The sequence below is a fragment of the Manis javanica genome, chromosome 4 (genome assembly GCF_040802235.1).
Source record: "Manis javanica isolate MJ-LG chromosome 4, MJ_LKY, whole genome shotgun sequence".
NCBI classification, from domain to species: Eukaryota; Metazoa; Chordata; class Mammalia; order Pholidota; family Manidae; genus Manis; species Manis javanica.
Window position 1 is genome coordinate 79,793,892 of NC_133159.1, and position 16,803 is coordinate 79,810,694.

A 16,803-nucleotide genomic window follows, 5' to 3' on the forward strand; every position below is an offset into this window, starting at 1 on the left:
GGTATCAGAATCTCATTTGTGAAGTGAAGGAACTGGATTGGATGATGCTGTTTCCCAACAGCTGGCCCATTTGCTAAAAAGAAGGACTTTTTTGAACAACTGGCGGCTAAGGAAGCAAAGGTTTATTATCATAAGGGTTGAAATTCAGAGGTAAGATAGGGAATAGTATTATAATATTTAGAAATACAAGGAAAAATTGGTCCTTATTAGCAGATACTGAGTTGAAATGTTTATATTCATATTATGCTTATTTTGGATTGTCAAAGTCTTCCAGGTATCTCCTAGAGACACTACAATTTGAGAACCACTGTCTCATATATGTAATTTTTTTGACAACTGACCATAGAGACAATTCAATTTGTTAAGGGATCCTAATTGTTTAGGATTTTGTGAGCATTTCTTTTTAAAAGTATGTATCTTTTTAATAAAAAAAATACAGTTTCATTGTAGAATGAAATTGGAAAATGCAGTAAAGTAGAAAGAAAAATTATTTATACTACTCAAAGTTATCTACTTTGTTTTTTAAATGCATATGTTGTACATGATTATTATTCATACCATCTCAACAACTTCCTTTTTTAAAAAGCTTATCATAGCAAACATTTCCCTGTTATTAAGACTGTTTTAAAGCATCATTAACCTGCATTTTTCTTATGAGAAAATTAAAGCCTATTCTTATCATAAAAACAATTAAAATACACAAAGAAAAGAGAATGAAGTCCATAATCCTACCATTCAGAAATTGCCATTGTTCTATGATGTATCCCTGCGTAGACTTTTCTTGCACATACATAATATGTATATTTATTTTTAAAACAAAACATAACTGTTTGAAGTGTTTTATAGTCTATTTTTATTTACTATATTGTAAATATTTTTATTTTCATAAATAATCATCTATATATTTTTTAGTGACTGAACAGTATAATGTTCCATGTTATGGAGATGGCATAATTGATTTAAACATAAATTTATTTCATTTGACATAAATCTCAAATTGTTAGACTTTTAAAAATTATATTGATGATTATCATTGTAGCCAAATCTTTGCACACTTAACATTATGTTCTTTTTTTGATTTTATGAGACTAAAATGAATTAATACTTATAAAGCTTTCAGAGTAGTGCCTAGCACCAAACATATATGTTGAAAGTTACTATCTCTATATTCTTGACAGCTCTGGTGATTATCATTTCTTTTATCATCTTCAATTTTAAAAGTTCTCTTATTTCTGGCTTTTGTTATGTAATTCTACATCCTGTTATGTCCCTTATTCTTGGCCTTAGGAGCATTTCTAGATTTTTGCTACTACAAGCTACTTTGTGATGAATATTCATGTGACACACTATAATGCAGTCACACTAGTAAATTAGTGCAATAGTTTTCTAAAGGAAGATTGCAGGCCGTAGGAATACACAGTTTAAATGTTGTCAAATTACCCTCTAAAAGATGGTACCAATTTATAGTCTCATCAAGAATACTGAGGGGCCTGCTTCTGAACATCATCACCAACACCAGATGCTGTCAATTTGTTATTGCCAATCTGATAGGCCACAGATTATGTTTTATTTTTATTTTAATTTACAGTTTTCTGTATTAATAATGCCACACTTTTTTCACATGCTGATTGGTCATTTGTCCATGTTCAGTGAGTAGACTCTTGATACCTGCTGTCTTAGTCAATCTGGGCTGCTATAACAAATTACCATAATTGAGTAGTTTATAAAGAACAGAAATTTCTTTCTCATAGTTCTGGAGCTGGGAAGTCCAAGATCAAGGCACCAGCATTTCACTGTCTGGTAAGGGCCTGCTTCCCAGTTTGGAGACACCTTCTCACTGTCCTCCCAGGGCAGAAGGGCTGAGGGAGCACTCTGGAGTCTCTTTCATAGGGCACTAATCCCACTCATGGCCTAATCACCCCACAAAGGCCTCATCCACTAATACCATCACATCACATTGGGAATTAGGATTTCAACATGTGAATTTTGGGGGACCCAAACATTCAGTCTAAGACACCTACCATTGTTTGGATGACCCATCAAACATTGATTACTCTCCCTCCCACTAATAGTAGAGTCTATTTACTACTCCATTAAAGTCAGACTTTGCCAAGTGACTTGCTCATAATGTGCTTGTTGGTCTTCTACCATCACTGTGAGAAGAACATGCCCCAGGCCTGCCTTCTAGCCACATAGATGAGAAATACATAGAACAGACCGAGGCCCAACCTGCAGTTTGTGACAAGCCCAGCTGAGTCCATGCCCAAATAACCTTGGCTGACCTGCTTGTCATAAGTGAGAATAAACCTTGTTTTATGCCAGTGAATTCTGTGCCTGTTTATTATTAATCACTTTTGTGGCAATCACTAAGTGATGCAATGCTCTAGCCACTTTTCTGCTGTAGTGTTTTGCTTTCTTACTGATTTGTAAGAAAACTAAGGACAAAATTGCTTTGTTAGTCTTATGCCACATATAATTTCCCCAGTTTGTCATTTCCCTTTTAGTTTTGGTTACTATGTTTATTGATTTATGGAAACATTTTATTTCTTTTAGACAAATATGACATTCTTTTCCTTTATAGCTTTGGCCTTTGGTATTATGCATAAAAGGCCTTTCTGCATCAAGATAACATAAATAGCTCCTTTTATTTTCTTCTAGTATTTTTATTGCTCCAGTTTTTACACTAAATTTTTACCCCATTTGGAATTTATTTTGATGAAAGATATGACAATGGTATCATCTAACTCTTATACATAATTGGGGTTTCTAGTCTGTCAGTTCTTTTCCATTGATCTACCTTCTATCTGGTGGCACACTAGCCATCATGCTATTTTATTTCATTTATTTCAGTCTCACAGTATGCTTTCACTTACATTGCTATACCATTTGAGGAAGCATATGAAGGTGTTAAAAGCAGAAAGTAAAGGAAGGAAATGGTGGCCTCAAAATTCAAGAGAATGGTCAAGAGACTGAGGGTGGTACTGTGGCTTGGGAGGTACACACAGCTGGCTCTGGAAAGCTGCCATCAGTTTATTTCCGGACTTCAGGGAGGTTACACAAGGGGTTCACCTTTCAGTAATTCTTTAAGATACACCAATGTTTTGCATGCATTGTCTGCAAAGATAATATCCACAATTAAGAATGTTTTTAGAAGTTCTTACTTCACTCAGAGTACCTTTCAAGCCTGTGTGTAGAGGGGTTTTTAAAATAGTCAGAGGAGTGGATCCTTATACAGGTAGGGTGCCACTGATGTAAGCATGATGCGGGAATGGTTCACAGTTCACAGAAGCAGAATGTCCATGACGGTGTTTGTTCAAATCCTCCAAACCTTCTCTCCTATAACACATTCCGACTTTTAGGTCAGGCCACCACATGTTCCTCACTCCCCTCCTTTTTCTCCTCCCCATGCCCACATTCCCACTTAGGCAGGCTCTGCCTTGTGTCTTGCTCCTTCCACTCCTTCTGCCCTGCCTTCAGAGCTTTCTCTAATCTGTCTTGACCGTCCTTACTACCCAACTGAAATGCTGTGAATATCGTCAAGGGTTAACAGTGGAGCTATCATTACCAGTGTACCTCACACATGGCTTCTGACCCAGTAAGAACTCTTATCAACCACTTCCACAAGTCTCACTGCCTGCTGGGTAAAGTCCAGATTCCCTATAGGGCAGCACGGCTGGCTGCAGTCTGCCTTTTGCCTCACACCCTTGACTTTTTACATGTGCCCTACATTTAAGGTAGCTTCTCATTTTTGTATTTGATTATCTAATCAATTAATTATCAACTGGATCTTGTGCTATTTCTTAGACTTCTTCAATTTAATATCTCCCCTGGTTTTGAGCGTTGTGTCTCAGTGCCATAGGTTACTTGGGGAAGACTTACTGATGAATGACTGCTGTGCACCTACTTCAGTGACAGGGTTCTTTGCCTTAGGCAGCTCTACATTTGCTTTCTTCATATCTTATTTTCTTCACTTGAAAAATGGTCATGTTATTCCAGGAAAGAATGGGACAAAGTTTAGCTGGACAGGTGCTCTCTACTTCTCAATGTTGTGTATTTTTATTATTGCTTAAAATAAATTTGCTTCCAAATCCAGATGTAACAGAGGCAGCCAGTTCTTCTGGGGTGTGGCTGCATTCCCCAGCTAACTTGTGGTAAAAGTTGATAGGGTTTGGACTTTCCGAGGTAGTTTAGAGAAAAAGAAAACCTCCAACACAGAATTTCAGTAAATTCTAGTGGCACCTCCAACTCTTGACAGCTAAAACTGGATCCTTATTTTTCCCTCCTAAACTGTTCTGTATCTCAGTTGGTGACACAACTTTCCAGCAGTTCCCAGGGAACTATGCAGCCAGGAAAGCCCTCCTGGCCTCTTATTGCTCCCACTCTCCACGCTGAATTTCCTTCTGGAAACCACCATTGTTTTCCATCCCTGACCTTAGTCCCATCCGTTCAACCATTGCAGAAGCCCCGTCATGCTGTGGATTTCCTCAGTGCCACAGGGGTGATCCTTCTAAACTGCAAATGAGCATCTGTGGCCTCGTTTAAAACCCGTTTCTGTTCTCTCTTAATGAGATGTTCCTCCTCTCCTCTCTGCCTGGTGACAAACTAATCAAAAACATTGTGCACGGGCAATCCTCCTCTCAAGCACCACCTATTTCCGTCAGGTACCCCTTCCCCATCTGTAAGCATATCTCCCTGCCATCTGCATGGTGTAGTGGTAGGGTCTTTGAATTTGGAGTAAGTAGACCTAGGAACTCACCCTGGCTCTGCGAGACAACAGTGGTGTGACTGTAAAATGCAATGGCAGTGTGTTAGATTACAAGAGTAATCTAGGTCAAGGGTAGTGGGAATTGGGGCCTGGACCTTGCCTTTGACCAGAGCAGCTCTCTCTTTATGTGTTTTATTTGTTTATACATCTTGGTAATATTTAATTTGAATAAATGACTCTGTCAGCCAGAACCTGTTTGAAAATCTCTGGCTTGGATGAATTTTAAAATCCTTTTCCTCTAACTATTATCTCAAGAGCCATAGTCCTCCATTTGTTAATTTAAAAAAGACTTTGTTGAAAAAAAACAACAACAAAACAGATCAGAAGGAATAGAATAGCAGTGGGCTCATAGACACTGAGAAGGGACTAGTGGTTACCAAAGGGGAGGGTTTGGGAAGGGTGGGTGGGGAGGGAGAAGGGGATTAAGGCATGATCATTCACAATCACAATATAGGTAGGTCACCAGATGGTAGTACAGCACAGAGAATACAATTAATGACTATAACATCTTACTACATTGATAGGCAGTGACCGCAACAGAGGGGGTGAGGACTTGAGAGAAAGTTGAACTACTGTGTATTTGAAACTATCTTAAGACTGTATATCAATGAAACTTTAATAAAAACATTATAAGAAATTTTAGCCACAGTAAAAAAAAAAAAAAAAGGCTTTGTTGATCTTTCGAAAAAGATTATTACCTGCTGGGAAGATTTCTCCCTCTTTTGTTTCCTTAAAATTGAAATCCAGTCAAGGGTCCAGCTGATTTTCTGTAATGACTTGTACAATCGTGGCTTGTTTGTGTTTTCATTGTCTTTCCAACCTTCCCTCTCAGTTCATGCGGAGGTTTGCTAGCTGATTACAAAACACAGCTCTGCTGCAAGGTCATTCTGCAGACTGACTTGCTGCTCTCAGCCATCAAAGGCAGGCCCAAACTGGCCTTCTGTGAGGTGAGTATAAAGAGGATCATTGGATGTTGGCAGCATTCATTTTAACATTAGACATTTAAAAAGCATTTGTTTAAAAAAAATTAGGATACAAACTAAAATTTAGCACATTCAAGTATTAGAGGGAAAAAAAGGCATTTGTTGGGCACCTGGCATGTGCCAGGTGCTGTGCTGGAGGTGGAGTAAAAGCAAAGGCCACATACATCTTCTCTGAGGGAGTCTACAAGATCAGAAGTCTTCCAAGACATGATTCAATTAACCTGAACATCTGAGGTTCATAAATGTTTTTTTCTTATTGAAAATATAAAGAGAACTTGTGAGCCCCTTTGACCTTGTTGGTATAACCTTCAAAGATGAACTTAACTCAGACTTGCTATCTGTGGTCTGAATCTGAATTCTTTGCTGTTTGTACATTAAGGGCTCAGTGGATGGAAGGCATATTACAAATTCTGTAAGAACTGTTACTTAGAGACTGGCTTACTGTTTGTTTTATATTTTAAAAGGAAGCAACCTTGCCAAGGAAAGCATGGACTTTTGCCTCCTGGCCTTTGCACATGCATTCCCTCAATCTGGAACACTCTTCTCTCCGTCCTTGGGCCCCCCTGCTATGGTTAGAGAAGCTCTCCTAAGTCTGGGTTATGTAGTCCTCTGTGTCCTCTTAAACCATCATGTATTTACCTTTGCTATAAAGGGCACTTACATTTTATTTTATCAATCTGTTTCATCATCACTACTACCTATAATACTAATTTACACATAAGACTTACTGGGTACTAACTAAAAATACACTTAACATACATAAATTCACTTAATCCTTTCATTGCTACGGGGTTGGCACTGTTATCATCACCAGTGTATACATGGGGAAACTAAGAGACACAGGGGTTAAGTGACTTGTCCAGGGTCATGCAGCTAGCACATGCCATAGCTGGGATTCTAATCCAGGCAGTCCAGTTCCAGAGGCCATACTCTGAGGCGTGGTGCATCTCCAATGCCAGGGTGGTCTTGCCCATGGGTGTGTCCCAAGGCCTGTAATTTGCTTGGCACTTAGAAGGTATTAAGGTATACTTGCTGGAAGAGTGGATGAAGCACTTAGTCTCTTGGAACTTCCTGCCTGGTGACCTGCTCACAGAGAGTTCTGATATGAGGTCAGAGGCAGAGAGTTCAGGAGAGCCATAGACCTGGGGCTGAGGGCTTGAGACAGCGGGAGAGATTCCTGCGGACTCTGAGCTGGGAGCTGACCCTGCGGGCTCACATTCTTCCTCAGGGGGCTGGGAGACAGTGACCAGACGGTGACCATCCTCTCTGGTTGTGTCAGTACAACCTGGGATATGTCTTGTTTTAAATCTTGAACTAGCCACCTAGATGACCTCAGTTTTAAAAGAAGTACTATATATTTGGTTTGTGGCAATGTATTAAAAACAAAACCAAAAATTTTCTCTCAAGGCCAAAGGGTGAATTAAACTTGCAGAACCATCTGCACAGAGGCATTTCAAAAGCATCAACAAAGAGCAGCTTTCTTTTTAAAAAGGATTTTGAGTCTAATGAGCTTGTATAGAGGAAGCTGTCATGAGCCACCCCAGTTCGCAATGCCCCAGATGCTCGGAGGGAATAGAATGTCAGCAGAGGTTGGCTGAGGAGAACAGGGGGGGCAGACACATCTTTGCCTGCCCTGTAGCAGTTACCTCCTGAGTGCCAGGGCCGTGGCATTTACGAGAGCTGCTAAAATTAACAAGTGTGTTAACAGCACCCAAGCATACATGTTCAGGTAAGCTTTAAGTTGTAGATTAGGTGCATCACAGCATGGTCTGTGCTTGGTCTTGTCCTTGCTTCCTGAACCCCCTGGACTCCTTCCCAGCACGTGAGTTCCTCACCCTGCCTGCCTTCCCCTGAGCCCCTCTGGATTCTTCCCCTTTTCCACCGAGCCTTCCCAAGTAACTCTACTGCCCATGCATTTCCCAGTATTTGGAAGTACTACAACATTTGTCGTTTGTAGTAAAATGGGAAAGGCAGTATTATGTGATAGTCTCCCCCACCAGGTTGTGGGATTTAAGACCTGCTTCTGCCAAGTTCTTGAGCATGCAACTTACCTTCTCTGAGCCTTCACACTAATATAGTTTCTACAGCATAGGTTTATGAGGACTCAGTGAGTAATATATGCAGAGTATATGCACTGTGCTAGGCTCGCACCATACCCTCCTGGGTCAGTCCCATACGAAGGGCCCCAGAAGCCTCCCTTTGCTTCTGGGCCCTCTCTGATCCTGACGGTGTCCAAGGAGTGACTTTGGAGTTGGAGGTGATCTTGTCACCCAGCACGTACAGCAGACGCAGATGCAGGGAAGCTGGACAGGACCTGAAGCTACTAAGCTGGCATCTATCATCCCTTGTGATGGGGAGACTCCCTTCCGGGCTACAGAATAGAATGTGCTGGAGCAGCTAAATCACTGGCTTATTTATTAACAGAGCCAGGGACACTTTTGCTGAGGACCCTAACTTACATTTGGGGCATTAGTGTTTATTCATGCTATTGCCTGCCTCACTGTGATCCTTTGGTTTTATTTAAATACAGGAAACTGAAGCTAACCCAAATAAACAAAAAGTTTTATTGGCACAGAGCTGGCAGAGGCATCTGGGGACATGCCTCTCAGTTCCAGGGGCCATCTATCTTCATGGATCCCGAGGGTGCTCCCAGCTTCCTGGGACTTACTCCCCTACAAAGCAGCTGTAGGGATTTTTCATGAGATTAAAAAGTAACTATTCCAAAGGTCTCACTATGAGTAAACAAAAGCTCACTGGGACAGAGGCAAGGTAGGCTCAAAGTCAGGAACTTGAATTTGGGCAACCTGATCTCAGGGCTGTGCTGCAGGGCAGGAAAAAACAGCAGATCCGAGCTATGGGGATTCCTGAGGTCGAGGTCTGCACTGCAGCCAGGAACAGGCCAGTCTTTGCATGGGGATTTTCACTTTAACAATTCTGAACTCTCAAGTTGTTTAATCAAGAGGAGCTGCAACTATTGGCTGGTGAGTGGGGTGGCATGACAGGGCCTGAATTCTAAACTGTGGGATCAGGATTTTAGTCCTGACCATGATTCACAGGGAAATTCTTTTAAAAACATAAACACCATTTCTCTGTGCCAGACATCTCTATGCTGTTAACAGTTGCTAACATTTACTAAGCACTTACCCTGAGCTACTCAGGCCCTGTGCTGTATTTGACAGGTGTTTCTCATAACAACCTGTCTAGGCAGGCCTTCAAGGTGGGCATTATATCCCCGCTCTGCAGATTCAAAACTGAGATGCAGAGAGGTGGGAAAGGGCCCACAGTCAAATAACCAGGAAGTGGCAGAATTGAGACCTAACCCAGGTCTGACTGGTGTCCCAGCCTGTGCTCTTAGTAAAAGGGAGGCAAAAACGTCAAAGACTCTCTCCTTTCCCCCAAGTTTAGCAAAATCGGTGGGAATAGATGAGTTCTCCTCTTCCTCATAACCCCGGCAGCTGCCTCCTACCGCCAGCACCTGGGACGGGGGCGTGGATTTGCCTCCACAGTTGCCTCAGGGAGGAAGGTTCGCTGATGAGGGAGTGCAGCACCATCGGGCGGCTATTGCCGGGTCTTGGCAGAATGGGGTCTGAGCAAAACTTGTTCCATGGGAAATGGGGTGTGAGGGGGAAAGGTGCCTATCAAAGGAAAGGTACCAGTCCGGTCTAGATTTGCTTGTTTGTACCAAGTACCAACAGCAAGGGCTGTGTTGGGAGTTTTACCCTGTGACCCACCCAGACTGAATGGCTGCTGCATGGAGAGTGTTTTAGGTGGGAGGATTGGGGCTGGGCTGTGTTCAGGAATGAGGTCAGGATTGGGTGGAGTCCAGACGATGCACTTTTCAGATTGGTCAGCTTCTCTCCTGCCTCCCCTCCCAGGATCTCAGCCAGCTCCTGAGCCAGCCCTTTACTTCATAGGCCTCAGGACCAACAGGCCTGGGAAGTATGGGAATTTGCCCAAAGTCAGCAGTTGGGGCTAGAGTCAGAACTAGAGCTGCAATTCCCCAGGTACACTTTCCTCTGCTTTGCCAGTCCTTACACTCCTTTGTTCTTGGTAAATTGACACATGGAGAACTTTCTGTGAGAGGCCTGCAGTCCCAATACCTCTGTTGGCACATAACTCTCTTTTTGTGTCAGTTTCTGTTCCAGGAAGAGACACTCCAGTAAGTGCAGTCATTTGCTGGAGGCCTGCCACCATCTTTCCCTCAGCAACTGTGAGGAGCTTGCTGGTAAGCAGGGAGAACTGGGTGGTGCCTGACTTCAGGAGGCCTGAGGGTTAGCACAGGCCAGCAGGTTACTCTGACAGCAAATGTTGATGGAGTCTCATGCCTAGAACTGGAGGCTACTATGTCAGTAGTAGCAAGAAAGCTACCAGTCTGGCAGGGGCAGTGGTCATGCAATCAGGCAACCATTCTACTGAGTGGTAATGTTTCAGAGGATGTTGCCTCAGAGTGTTTCGGGGGCAGAGCAGATGGTATCTCACCCAGTGGGGTGCCCAGGGTGAACTACCTACTGAAAGGAAAGGAGCGACACATAGCAGCAATTCACTGGAGAGTTCCGCTTTATTAGGGAAAGGTGCTGGGTTATATAGGAAGGGGCATGAATTGATTGAGGTGTCACTTCTACGGAGCTGTTGGCTGTTGGCTAGGTGCTGGGATTGGGAGGGGAGCGAGAGGTGATTGGGCTTCAGGTGGCGCCAGCGGGAACCGAGGACCCCGAAGAGAAGCCGGAAGTTTGCCATCTTACTGGTGGGGGCCCTTCATTCCCCCCTTTCTCCTCCATGGGGTTGTGGATGTTGCTTTCTCTCTGGCTGCTTCCTGCTGAACAGGGGCGGAGAAGGGAGTGAGGGCTTGAGGATTGGGAGGAAAGGGTTGATAGGACTCCCCACAGTAAGGATGAGTAGATGTGGACTTCTTCAGGTTTGGAAAACAATGAAGGTTCCCTGTAACCATAGGTTGGCCAAGAGGATATGGGTGTCAGGAGCCAGGCGTCTGCGGCTATTGTTTCCAGGAACAGTTTCCAGTGGAGAGAGGGGTCCATCTCAGCGTGTGGTGAGGAGGTCACGTGAGGGTGAGGGATCTTCTGTGGCCAGAAGCTGGTAGTTCCTGAGTAAAAGCTGGTTGAAAGCTTGATTAGAGATTTTTCCGACTTGGGATTTGATGAACTTTATTATACAGGGTAAGAAGAGACAGGCGAGAAGAATGATTATTATGGGGCCTGCAATGGGCCAGAGCCAGGTGAGGAGGGGGTTTGTTAGTATTGAAGAGAATGGGTTGGAATTGGAAGCAGAGTGGAGGCTGGAGGCAAGGTTGGTGAGTTTGGTAATGTCAGTTTCTACAATGCCGGATTCGTTGATGTAATAGCAGCACTATTCCCAGAGGAAGACGCAGGTGCCGCCCTTCTCGGCTGTAAGCAGATCTAGGGCCCGCCGGTTTTGAAGGGTGACTTTAGCTAGCGAAGTGACCTGTCTTTGGAGAGAGGCTAGGGAATCGGCAGTGGATGTCAGAGCTCCCTCAAGTTTGGCGTTGAGATCTCTAACTGCTTATAGAGAGTGACCCAAGGCTTCTCCCGAAAACCCTGCCCCAATGACTGAGGTGATCAAAGAGCTACTGACCATGATGGGAAGGAAAGCAGCTCTTTTTGTGCGCAAGGGCAAGGGAGGTTGGAGCTCAAGAAATTCTGCCATGCTGTAAAGTGTAAACTGTGGGATTAGGATGACGAGAATGCAGGGTGTATCGGAGTTGAGAGGCAGTGAGTTGAAAAGACTGCCATTACACTAAAAGAAGTGTCCCGGTTGCGTAAAAGTCTTAGAGCTGGAGGTAGGGGTGTAGATAGAGAGGCAGTGAAGTGCGCTGGAGGGGGGTGGAGTTGGGCCTACACAGTGGTGGATGGTGAGATTATCTGCGTATTCTGGTTCCCATAGGGGTATGCCTGCCAGAGGGCAGAGGGGTTGTCCTTCTGCATGGAAGGAGTAGTTGGAAATATTAAGGGGCACGGCGGCCAGCAGTGGGCGCTGTAGTGATGCACACAAGAAACAATTGGCGGTGTTAAGGGTGTGGTTGAGAAAGATGGTGGTGTCCTGAATGAGCTGTAACGAAGAGTAGGAGAAATGAGAAGAGGGGCGGGGATAAAAAGATGAAGAGGCGCCGTCAAGAGTTTGGATAATGACTTTTTCAGAATGTCTGCTATCTGATGCAACTTGAGAGATCTGGGAATGAGAGGGAACATACTTTTGAGAGATATGAAGGGTACCGTGGGGGGTCGAGGAACCCCCCATAGTAAACTGAGGCTGTGACTCTGGCAGCCCATCGAGAGTCCCAGGGATCTGGGATCGATAAGGAGAATGAGCCGTTGGGATATTTCATGAAACGGTTGGAGGAGTAATACTGTGGGTACTGGAAGTTACTCATGTAGTGAATGGCACAAGACCAGTAGGGACATCTCTTGTAGGTGTCTGGCCATCGCCTGCAATAGGCTTGTTTTTGGTCATAGAGGAAGCAGAGGTAGGGAGAATAAGGGTAGCTGCTAGTGAACACATCAGTGGAGGGAGGAAAGTGGAGGTATAAAGGCTCAGAGCAGCTTTTCAGAGGGCAGTCTGGTGTGGCAATGAGGGCAGTAACTTTTGTTTGATGCTGTGTGTAAGTCTGTCTGACTTTGAATTGCCATACAAAGGAGGCTGGGGTGGCGGGGAAGACAATAAGAATGAGGAAAAAAGCAAGAGAGCAGTAAAGGAGGAAAAAGTCATGATTTGGGTATGGATGGCAAAGGGGGTGAATGGGATTTTGGAGGAAAGAGGACAGTAAGGTCAGGAGTCTGGAGGGAGGGAGAGTCTATAAACTTTTGTAGGTTAAGAGATCTTTTAGGTGATGTGGGGACAGAATGGTAAGGGGCGCCCTGAATGTCAGTTTATGAGCTGCCTTCTGCAAGAGTTGTCTAGCGGCTAATGCTCGTAGGCAGGGGGCCCATCTCCGAACTGTGGGGTCTTATTGCTTGGAGAGATAAGCTACTGGGGCAAAGAATGGGCCATAATATTGGCCTAGGACTCTTAGAGCTTGACTGGACCTCTCATGAATGTATAATGAGAAGGGCTTCGACAAATCAGGAAGATGGAGAGCTGGGGCTTCTACAAGGGCTTGACGGAGCTTAATGAAGGAGTGTCGGGGTGAGGAGGATAATGGTTCTTTAGGGCGGGGGGGCTCTTGCTGAGGTCGTATAGAGGTCTACGTTTTAAAGTTAGGGATCTACGTTTTAAAATATCTAGCCAGCCTTAGAAAGGGCCTAGAAAGGAAAGGATTTCTGTCTTGGTTTTGGGAATGGGCAGGTCAGAGAGGAGCCATTTTCTGTCTAAGGTAATGGACTTTCTTTGTTGAGATAGAAGGAATCTGAGGTAAATGACAGGAGGGGAAGAGATTTGAGCTTTGATGGGGGATACTCAGTAACTTCTGGAAGCTAGAAGGTTAAGTAGGGAGGCAGTGTCAAGTTGAGACTGTTCCCACGAGAGACTGCAGAGTAGAAGATTGTCTATGTATTATAATAAGGTGGACTTGGAGTGATCATGATGAAACTGTTTGAGGTCCTGAGCTAGGACTGTCTAAAAATATGGGGACTATCTCGGAAGCTTTGTGGCAAAACTGTCCAAGTCAGTTGTTCAGAATGTCTTGTGTATGGGTCCATCCAGGTGAAGATGAAAAAATCTTGGGAGCAGGGGTCTAGAGGGATAGAAAAATGGGTCCTTGAGATCTAGGACTGAGACGTGGGATGCTGAGGCTGTATGGATTTGGAACTAAGGGATGGATAGGGACAATGGCTGTGTTGATGAGGCGAAGGTCTTGGACAAGGCGGAAAGATCCGTTGGTTTTTTTAACAGCTAATATGGGGGTATTAAATGGGGAGTGAGTGGGTCTGAGGTAATTTTTGTTTAAGAGATCTTGAATGATGGGTTGGAGGCCTATGAGGGCTGAAGTGGTTAGGGGGTATTGGGCCTGACAGATATACTGAGAGGGGTCACATAATTTGATAGAGGCAGGGGGACATAGGGCCACGGAGGGGCTTGTAATGTCCCAAACTTTGGGATTTACAGGGTGTATGAGGGCAGAACCGGAGCTTTCATTGGGTAGAGGGGGTCGTCGGCTATGAGGGCCATCAGAAAGGGAGTACTGGGGGCTGTGGGAGTGGATATAGTTATGAAAATGTGGAGGAGAGAAAGGATGTCCCGTCCTAGTAAAGGGATGGGACACTGGGGCATACCCAGGAAGGAGTGGGAGAAAGGTATGGGATTGTCTAGGATTGTGCATAAAAGGACCTCCTACCCCGACTATGGGAGTAATGGCAGGTGTGGTAGGGCCACGGTATTCTCGCAAGACTGAGAAGGTGGCTCCTGTATCTAGGAGGAAGGAGATGGGGCGACCGTCTACTGTTAAAGTAACCCTGGGCTCCTGTTTGGTGATGGAAATGGTCGGGCGAGAAGCCCCCGGGCCCCATCAATCTTCTTCTGCCAGCCCCACTACGGTGGGCTTAGGATGGGGGTTGTTCGTCCAGCCTCCCCTTCGGGTGGTTGGGCAATCAGACCCCCAGTGGCCTTTTTTGTGTCATCTGGGGCATGGGGTGGTACGAGATCTGGGGGAGGGGCACGCCCTTGACCAATGTCCCTCTTTTCCGCACTTGAAACAAGCTCCTGGGGGGGCTTGTTTGTAGAGGGGCGCCCAGGTTGTGGTTTTATCAGCTGGGCCAACATCTGGAAATTGGCCTGATCAGCCTTTTGTTTACGGCGTTCTTTCTTCTCCTCCCGCTTATGGAAGACTTTAAAGGCCACTGTTAGGATCTCAGTCTGTGGGGTAGCGGGGCCCTGTTCTAACTTTTTGAGTTTAGCTTTAATGTCGGGGTAGCTTTGAGCTAGGAAGTATGTCATAAGGACATGTTTTCCTTCAGGTGTTTCTGGGTCCAGGCTGGTATACTGTAATAGGGCTTGAGTGAGTCTGTCTAACACCTCGGAGGGCGTTTCATCTCTCTTTTGAATTATGTCTTGGAGCTTTTGAAAATTGACTACTTTACGAGCTGCCTTTTTCAGACCTGCTGTTAAGCAGGAGGCAAAAATATCTCGAGAGCGGAGACCTATGGCGGTGTTATAATTCCAGTGTGGGTCTTGTTCGGGGACAGCAGTGGGGCTAGGGGGATAGGTGGGGTCAGTCCTGTGGGTTTCGGTAGCGTGCGTTTGGGCGAAGTCCCAAACTCGTCTATGCTCTTCAGGGAGGAGAGTATTGGCCAGGAGCATGAAAATGTCATGATGCGTGAGGCTGTAAGACTGGAGGGTCCATTGAAACTCCCTGATGTATGTTGTGGGATCAGTGGAAAAGGAACTTAGGCATTTCTCTAGTTGGGCTAAATCTCCTAAATGCCTTTGGATCCTGCTACCTCCAGGAGGGGGGCGATAATTTTGGCAGGCTCTTGGGACCAAGTCTGAGGGGGACTGAAGGGTTCTGGCTCAGTCTGTGGGGGAGTGACGTGGTCTAGCTGCACCTATTCAAGCAGGTCCTGAAGTGCGGAAGGGGGGGCAAAGAAAATAAAGATGAGATAGAATCAGACCCACGTGTTGCCAGCCTGCAGCCCAGCTGCTTTAGTTAGGCTTGAACTCATGACTCTGAGGTTAAGAGTCCCATGTGCTATTAACTGAGCTACAGCAGGGCTCCAGTTAATTGCTTATGAAATGCATAAACAGAATGTTCTTTGTTCTCCATTCCTGCCACATCGGCAAGTGGGGGAAGGGCATAGCTAGAAGCAGGGGCGGTGTTTCTACACATCTTCAAGGTCTCCCTATTTTCAGAGTGAAGAGTCTTGGCTCATCTTTGAGGACAAGATATGTTTTTGTGGACAGATAACTTCCAAGGACTGCACCGGTTGTTCTCTAGCTTGTGCTTTCCCATGCTGCGTTCAGACATGGGGGAAGGTGCTTTCCCATTCTCCCTACAAATATGTGAGAAGACAAAGGCGGTCCCTAACAGGGGAGAAATAGGTGATGAGGGCAAAGATGGAGGAGGCCCCCGGGACCTAGTTAAAGTGGGGGGCTGAAAGGCTCAGGCTTAATCTGCGGGGGACAAGGCAGAGGAGGTGAGATGGGGGAGGAGATGGTGGGGAAGGGAGAAGGGCTGTTGTAGGAGAAGAAGGGGAAGGGAGTGAACGGGAGGCTTCTGTGGGGGCAGCGGCTTGCAGGCTAGGAGAACTTGGGAGGGGGCTGGGGGAGGAGGAGGCAGAAAGCTTCGATATAGGGAATCTCCCATTTTTTCAGGCGCTGGCAGTAGTCAAAAAGATCGCGAGTGATGTTAGGATCAAGAGTTCCCCCTGCGGGCCATTGGTTGTTATTGTCTAGGGGGTATGTCGGCCAATCTTGGGAGCAATATTTATGGAGAAGTTTTGGTTTTATATCAGGCGTCAGGGAGAGGGTAGCCAGATGCTTAAGCAGGCATTCAAGAGGTGAACTTTCAGGGAGGGATGAGGAGGCTCCCATGGCTAAAGGACAGAGAAGGAGACAAACAGGGGAAGACGAACGGAGATCCTCGGACTGGAAGCAGACTGCAAGGAGACAAAGGGTGTCCCCGATGATCCTTGGTGGTCTGCAGAAACTCGTATACGAGTCGGAATTTCTTAGGAAGTGTGGGTCGTCACCCAGACTTCCCTAAGAAGGCAGAGTGCCGGAGTCTTGAGGTACCTAGTGCTAGGAGTTTTTGGCAGACGGAGCAGAAGGGTGGGGGGGGGGGGAAGGGAGCGTTCTCATCCGCAAAGGAGTCACCTCGTTTATGGCTGTTGGAGGGGGGTGCCTGAGAGTCTGCCGCAGCCGTGAAGGCCTGAGGCGGGGATTTATGGCTGTCGGAGGAGGGGCCTGGGGCCTGAGGGTCCGCCGCAGCCGTAAAGGCTTGAGGCAGGGATTTATGGCTGTTGGAGGAGGGGCCTGAGGGTCCGCCGCAGCCGTGAAGGCCTGAGGCGGGGAGAGTTCCCTCCTCATCTCCGAGTGTCAGGGCCTTGCCGGACGATCACGGTCAATGGCACTGCGATAGCTCGGGGAAGA

The 16,803-nt window shown here is 45.7% G+C and overlaps 1 long non-coding RNA gene across 1 annotated transcript in view; it reads left to right on the top strand.

Moving 5' to 3' along the window:
- The first annotated feature begins 8,513 nt into the window (after positions 1–8,513).
- The window catches only part of LOC108396986 (uncharacterized), a 30,374-nt gene continuing 22,084 nt past the window's right edge, over positions 8,514–16,803 (top strand). Inside the window, exons 1-2 of the long non-coding RNA XR_001853080.3 lie at positions 8,514–8,729; positions 9,882–9,973. This is a non-coding gene — a long non-coding RNA (uncharacterized lncRNA). The remainder of the gene's footprint in view (positions 8,730–9,881; positions 9,974–16,803) is intronic.